Here is a 7,419-nt window from a genome sequence, read left to right on the forward strand (position 1 = left end):
CTTATCACTGGAACTGTATTGCAGCATTTTCATCTTGTCCATAGTTCATTTGGCAAGTACAGTACTTGCAAATTACTCAGTAATGCGCGCTTTTTTTTTTTGCCTTTTTTTTTTTTTTTTTTTTTTTTTTTTAATAAACAGCATTTAAGGGCTATACTGGTTTATTTATTCATTTCTAAACTTTATTCTAGCAGTGTCTAAAGTCTGTACCTAGTGTCCATGCTAAACTCGTTTGCTATATCTGATAAAGGCTTTAGAGATTGCAACCAGCAGGAGCAAATTCACACTGAAATCTCACCTATTCAGTCAGTGTTGCTATTTTTACATGCTTATAAGAGAGATTCTGTAGAATCTTAGAGGTCTTTGGGATATTAATTTCAGGTTAAAGGTCTCTCACTTCAAATATTACATTTTAAATTGTTCTATTTATCTATTTTAAAATCTTAAAAAGGTGTTCAATGTCTTTATTTTAGAGTCCTAGTAGAGATTTAAAGGATCAGATTCTGACTTTTCTATAAATACTCCTAAAAGACCTCTGCTGAGACAAGTATCCTTCATGACTGTGTCATGGGGAGAAGGGAAAAGATGTCACGTGTCACCTGAAATAGGACAGCTGGTTTTAATTCTTCACTTCTGCTTTTTCTGTCACATTTCAAGGAGAGGATGAGGTTTTCAAGAATCAAAAGCAGCAGTGGCAAACAGTCAAAGGGTTGTGAAAGCCATAAAATTGTCCGGGGCCTGAAGGCATTGAGAAGACTTAACCTCCACAAAGAGCCTGGCGGGGGCTCTCACCCATCTCGGGCTCACAGGAGCATTTTGGGTCAGCCCTGAAGTGCTGGTTCTGGTCTGAGCCGTGCTGGGCTGCACCTCTGCCTGCAGCTGGTCCTTGGATACCTACTGTAGGTAGCCCATGTGCTGAAAGGGCCCCTTGGACATGTGCCCCAGCCCTGTCTCTGCCTCTGTGTGCTTTTGCTCCTGCCAGGAGCCCACGGATGCCCCTGGAGCTGTTTCATCACTTGCTGTGTCTGGAACTGCAGATGGGCCCCCTTTACCAGCACCAGCTCCACCAACGTGTTCAGTCTGTCCCACCCTGGGAGCCCTCCTGGGGTCCCAGCCCCTTTTCCTGACTGGCCAGCCTGACACTGACTGCTCTCTGTAAGAAAGAAACAAAAAACAAAACAAAACCAAACCAAACCAAAAAAAAACAACAAACAAAACCACCAAAACAAAACAAACCCCAAAAAAACAAACACCAAAAACACCAATCACTTCCAACTGCAGTGCCTAAAGGTTCTTTAGCTGCAGTTAATGTAACAATTTATTTCCCCAGCCACCCTAGATAAGAATGATTAGCAGTATCTTCTCAGCTCTCATAATTATGCTATTTCCAAATCCATTAACAGCTGCTCAATTAAAAGAGGCCTTAAAGCACATACATGGCATTATAGTAGGATTTTTTTTTTTGGTTAACATCTCTCTGAATTGCTATGAATATATAGCAAGTTTGCTGTAGTGCCGATAATAATTGCACATATAACACCATTACAAAATAGTGCTAAGAAAAATCATATTCAGATACTACTGTGGAAAGTCTTGAATTCTAGATAACGGTGAAAATTTTAAATTAAGAAGATGCTCCTTCTCAAAGTTCTTGTTGGAAAGACAAACATTTATCAAACCTAGCAACTTTTCAGCCAGCTGTAGTGAAGTTTGAAGAAGACTTAGAAACACAGATGAATGTAAAACTGGGTAAACAGAGTTGAATTTCAAGCCATGAAACATATGTCTCAGGAGTTTACACACTTCTTTTAAACCAATATGTTTTAAACATATAATTCAGTACTGTGCATTTTAACATTATTAGAAATATGTTAGGGTCAATTTGGAGAGAACTAGAAACATGCAGAACTCCATTGGGTATCTTGCAGCTTCGATTCAAAACCAGTTACAACTTCAGGTATCTGCTAGGAGTCAATGGTTAAATTCCTGAGCCACCTGTACACCTTGCCCCCACCTTTGAGCAGAGGCTCCCTAATTCCTTACAGCTTGGTCTGCTCCAGGATAGAACAAGGCTTTAAGTAACAAAGCTTTGTATTTTAAGCATACAAAACTTATTAAGTTATAATTCATGTTTATAAACTGTCACCTTTATTTTGGCCATGGTGACCCAGTGAGCAGTTCCTCCATCACAGTGCATTTCTTCTAACAAACAGACAACCACACAAACAAAATCAAACAGACAAAAATCAGTAAAAATACATGCTCCACAAATATCTGGTTTTTAGAGACAGGTCGTGGATGGTTTTCCAGTTTGGTTTGTTTGTGTTGAGCTTGTTTGGGTGAGTTTTGGTTTTGGGCTTTTTTGAGGGGAGATGTTGGTTTGTTTTTTTTCCAGGGAGGGGGAAAAAGCCATGAAGGGGTAGAGGTCTGTCTGCTGCAAAAAGTGGAATGTATGAAAGAACAATCACTGAATTCTGGAGAAGGACATCTGAATGGTGAATACGTACATGGTTTTTCTTTTTCCTGCCATTGTTGATATAGGTCCATAAACCAACAATGTATGCATTGCTCTGGATCAATGAGGATTACATCTGTAAGTGCTAAACCATCTGCTGATGATATATCCATAGCAGCCCAGCTAGTTGCTCTTCTAGGTTGATAGCATGAGGTTCTGTTTTCAAAGAAAGATTAGATCCAGGTGGACCACAGTATTGCTATTTAAAACAGACCTTCAGCTTTTGAGAGTGAAGCAGTGTTAAGGACCTGGCTACAGGAGAACGTACAAACCATCCCTGGAAACAACAGGGCAGTCTGCACTGGCCCAGTGCAATACTTTCCACAACTATGTCATTCCCTCTCCGAGTTCTGAAATTTGCCTTGGCAAATTTATTTACTATCACAGCCTTAAGGGCAAAACAATTTGCTGTAGATATGGAACACTTTTTGTTTTTATAAATACAGGACCTTCCTGGCAGAACTACATGCATACGCATCCAGAGAACATGAAATCATTGCACATGGACTATACATACATTGTGAATTTTCCAAAACACATCTCATTTACTATGCATTTCTTATGAATGAGGCACAGACAAATCCTGTGTTCCTGGAAGTCACACTGTCACATCACACAGCATAGGAAAACATCCAGTTATCCTGGTTTAGGTGAAAGAAGTGACTTAAGAGAAGGTTTTTGTAGTTGCTCAAACCATATTAGAATTGGCACTTGAGGTCCACAAAGAAAAGGCAGCTTTGTTGCATCTCTGTGGCCATTAAATGACAGAAATCTAGAAAAAGTAGTGTGACTTTGCCCTTTTTAACATCAAGTAATATTTTGAAGTTTCTCTAAATTTTCTTGAAGGACACGAAGGTACGTTCTAAAATGCTGATGGTGAATTTTGTTTTAAAACTTTGCAAGAGGAGGAATAAGACTTCATGTAAAGGGGAATGTTTCAGTTTCAAATATAAACTGAACTGTTGATCTGGGATTTGATGAACGATTGAGTTAATTAATTTTTGGTTATTAGCTCTAAAACTCAAAATGATAATTTTTCTTGCATTTAAGTCCCCTGTAGATCCTTGAGATGGGGAAGCTGTGCTGAAGTTCATATCTGAGGTCTCAGACAAGTCCATGGGTACACAATGAAGAATGTGATCCTTGTCCCTAGAAATCGAGACAAATTCTACAGGCACAGAGCAGCCTTCTGAAATTTTTATGATCTCTGAAAGTCAAGTCTGAGCAACTTCAAAGGTGCTAAAATATGAAAGTGATATAATATAGAAGAGGGATAAGCTAGGCTTAGTGAGAAGTGTTTATTAGACCAAAAATGTTTTTATAACATGAAGCCTGGAGCAAAAACACGGTTTTATTCTTCGTCTCTCCATCCACTTTCCTCTTTCAAAGCGACGTCCTTACAGCAGTTCAGCCCTCTGCTGTGTCTGTCCGCTTGATGGCAGCGTTTGAACACAGAACCGTCCCGATCTCCCGAATCTCCTTCGCTTTTCACACCGCAGTTTGTAACCCATTCCCGGTGACTGGCTATGGGAAAACGGGAAACAGAGAGAACGGGAACATGTCAGTAGTCCTCCACCCCACTGCTCCTGACATGGTGAGCTGCAGCAAAACATCTGCATCAGCACAGAAAGACAGCAGCGTTTCCCCAGAGAATTACTGTTCTCCTTTGGAATTGAACTGAAAGTAGAATTCGGCCATTCTTCTACCTTGTACATGGCTTTTGGTAGCCCAAACACAGACACTGTGCACTTCAAAGTGTTCAAAGTCAGTGTTGATAGGGCTTTGAGCAACCTGTTTGTGTCCCTGACCACAGTACCACAGGTAGAACTAATCATCATCTTTAAGGTCCTCTTCAATCCAAACCATTCTAGGATTCTATGATTTATGAACACTACATTAATGAAAGTAATCTTAACAGTCACTGGGAGGAAATTCAGAATAATGAAAGGATAACCAGGAAATTGTTTTATATAAATTTAGCTAAATGAAAAGATTTTGGTGTCGTTCTAGAGCCTCTCATTTTGCTTGATTATATTTTTTAACACAAAAGGGCATGCACAGCAACTTTGTCAATAATCTAATATCCATTCTTATGCTTCTCACACTGTATAGTGAGATTTTTATTTGCCTGTCTCTGCCTTATTGACTTCCTAAGGTGTCCAAATTGGAAAAGGGAAAATACATGCTTTAATTTTTAAAAATATTTTTGTACCAAATTCAAGGATAGAACTTCACTCAGATTTCCAGATCAGATGCAGGCACATCACAGCTTGCTGAGAGCTGTGCATCTACAACATTTCCAGCAAGAAATAGTTAATATTTCAAAAGGCTAAATAAACTTGGAGTTATTCCATTCTACTTTCCAGTGTTTAAATTACTGGAAGTATTACAAGAGTCCTGCATTTCATCATGGGCAAATGTAAGCTTTGAAGGGATTCAAGCCTCTACTCTTACCTGTGCCTGTTTTTCTTCCTAACTAATGGAACTTGGAGGACTAAGGAGATCTGACTGATCTGGTGGCTGGGAGCCTGGATTGCTGGGAGATATGAAAGGCAGCCTGTTTTCAGGGAGTGTTGGAGTAGTCCCTGTAGTTTTGAGCCCAAGAAAGAGTTAGTGATGCCTCCTTGCTGAGAGAGAACAAAGAGTGCCTGGAAGCCAGAGATGAAAGCATAAGGATCACGTGTGGGCTTACTGTTGGGAAAGAGCCATAAAGGGACCAAGCCTGATGTGGAGCCCTGTCTGAGGCAGTTTTTCTTTAGACAACTGCAGGGCTGTTATATTCTAAGAGATTAGCTCAGCAGGGGAGATCTTAGTTTGTGCTTTATAGAGCACGTGTGGGGTTGAGGGAGCTAAGAGGGAGAAGCTGCAGCTTTATCAGGTTTGCTCTGCACAGCTGCCTGCAGGCCCAGTCCTGTTCTCCCCTTCAGAAAGCTGGAAATGTCCAATAGGCTCAATGAAACTGCTGCTGCTACCTTGGGGTGTCGTCTTCCTTTTGAATATCAGTCCTTTTGATATTTTGCTCATTACTGCACAGATTCTGCATTGATCTTGGCTGGAGATTTTCATTTTTCTATCCTACGGTTATGATCTTCATTAAAAAAAACCACCAGTACCGACGCGTGAAAAAGGGTGCAAAAAATTCAGGCTGTCCCCCAGCCTCAAGACTTACCTCTCCAGAGAAAAGGTTAGAGACTGTTAGCCCTGTTGGCCAAGTTACAAAACTGTGACATGCCAGTGCCTTTCCAGTAGCTCCCTCCAGTTCCTAGGTAGGTAGATCCAAGGTATCTGATCCAGGGATCATGTCCATTGATACCATTTCCAGAAGCGTGAATTTGGGGAAAAGGGAGCTTCTTTAACACCATGCACACTAGTGTCTCAAATCCATCTGTCTCTGAGAGTAACCACAATTGGATGGATAAAAACAAACAAATAGAGTGGTGGTAGAGCATTTAGAATGGAAGATCATGCTCAAATCGATGCATCCATAATCCACTGAAAACTTTAGCAAAGGGCTTCATGGTCTACTTAACAGAGGCACACAAAAAAGGAGAAGAACATGGAGAAATAGCCTAGTTTAAAGAGACAATGGAATGGTGAGTCCAAGTCTTTGCTTTGAGGATGTGAAGTAAAACAGTGGGATGGTCTCCACAGAATCCCAAGACAGAAGAGGAATGAAGGCCACCCAGTTAACCTGGAAACAATGAAAGTCCTCAAAGTCCTTGTCATTCTAGCAGGCGGGACTAGCTTCAGGCAGGGGAGGAAATCTAAGTAGGTGGCATAGCTTAAAGAAGCAGGGAATTTAGGCTTTGTTCCTTTCTTCTGTTCCCCCTGAGATGTGCTGTTTAGATTTGCCATACTCTACCCAATTGCTTACAGGCAGCAGGGCATGTGTGACCACTACAAGATGACGAGGAATTGGTCATCCTGGTATGGATGAGTGTCACCATCCATTGCAGTTTAAAGAGAGGCAAGAAGTGAGGAGGTGAAATAGGATTGATAATATTCAGCAAATGGGATTGATGATATTCAGCAAAGATGACGTTCAGCCTGCCTGAGGTCCTTGCTCATGAAAAGGGCAAGTTGGAAGAAAATTTGCCGTTTAATTAAATGATATTCAGCAAAACTACCCTAAATAGTTGAAGAGTTGTCTGTTTACATCCTGATGGTGCCTATAGGTAGGCAAAAATAGTGTTGTTCCTTTGGGTAGGACCGTGGTGTAAGTCTTTCAAAAAAGCAACTGTAGCTGAAAAGGATTTTTGCTGTTCTTTCTTCTCTCCAGTCTTTGGAAGAACTTGATGTAGAGGAGACAAAATGTTATTGAAGCCTGTGGCACAAATGTTGGAGCATTAAACTATCAGCTTAACTAGGTCTTCAGATGCATTCACTTAATAAACACATATGTTCTGTCTCTTGTGGGCAGTGCTGAGTTTGCAATGAGTGACTTTCCACTGAAAAGTTACAGCTAAGGCTGCCCACAAGCTTCTGCCCAATCACAGTTCATGTTTTCTTCAACAGTGAAACCAACTGATTGTATATTTTAAAAAAAATAAAAAAGGAACACTTTGAACATGAACAATGTGTGCTTGAATGTTTGCAAGGCGCTTTAGCAGACCATGGCTGTGGCAGTGAGCAATGCTGTGACTAGATGGTGCACTTGCCTTATCATACATAGAAACTATGAATAGAGTGCTGATAGCTGCTTCTTGCACAGGTATTTCTGAAAGCTCTGGTAGTGATTACTGTGTGCATATCTGGCTTTGTCTTTGGGGGAGGATAATTACAGCTATGGGATAAAGGGGAACTCTGGGTTTTGAGAACATATATTAAGTTTATATTAAGAATATATATTCAGTATAATAAGTGCAAACCTCCAAAATAAAAGAAAGAGACAACACAATGAATAA

At 40.5% G+C, this 7,419-nt stretch overlaps 1 long non-coding RNA gene across 2 annotated transcripts in view; it reads right to left on the reverse strand.

Moving 5' to 3' along the window:
• Positions 1-231: 231 nt before the first annotated feature.
• LOC134551591 (uncharacterized) overlaps positions 232-7,419 on the reverse strand; it is a 142,451-nt gene continuing 135,263 nt past the window's right edge. For both annotated transcript variants that reach the window (XR_010080594.1, XR_010080593.1), the window contains exon 5: positions 232-4,039. This is a non-coding gene — a long non-coding RNA (uncharacterized LOC134551591). The remainder of the gene's footprint in view (positions 4,040-7,419) is intronic.

Source organism: Prinia subflava, chromosome 5, assembly GCF_021018805.1.
Source record: "Prinia subflava isolate CZ2003 ecotype Zambia chromosome 5, Cam_Psub_1.2, whole genome shotgun sequence".
Taxonomy (NCBI): domain Eukaryota; kingdom Metazoa; phylum Chordata; class Aves; order Passeriformes; family Cisticolidae; genus Prinia; species Prinia subflava.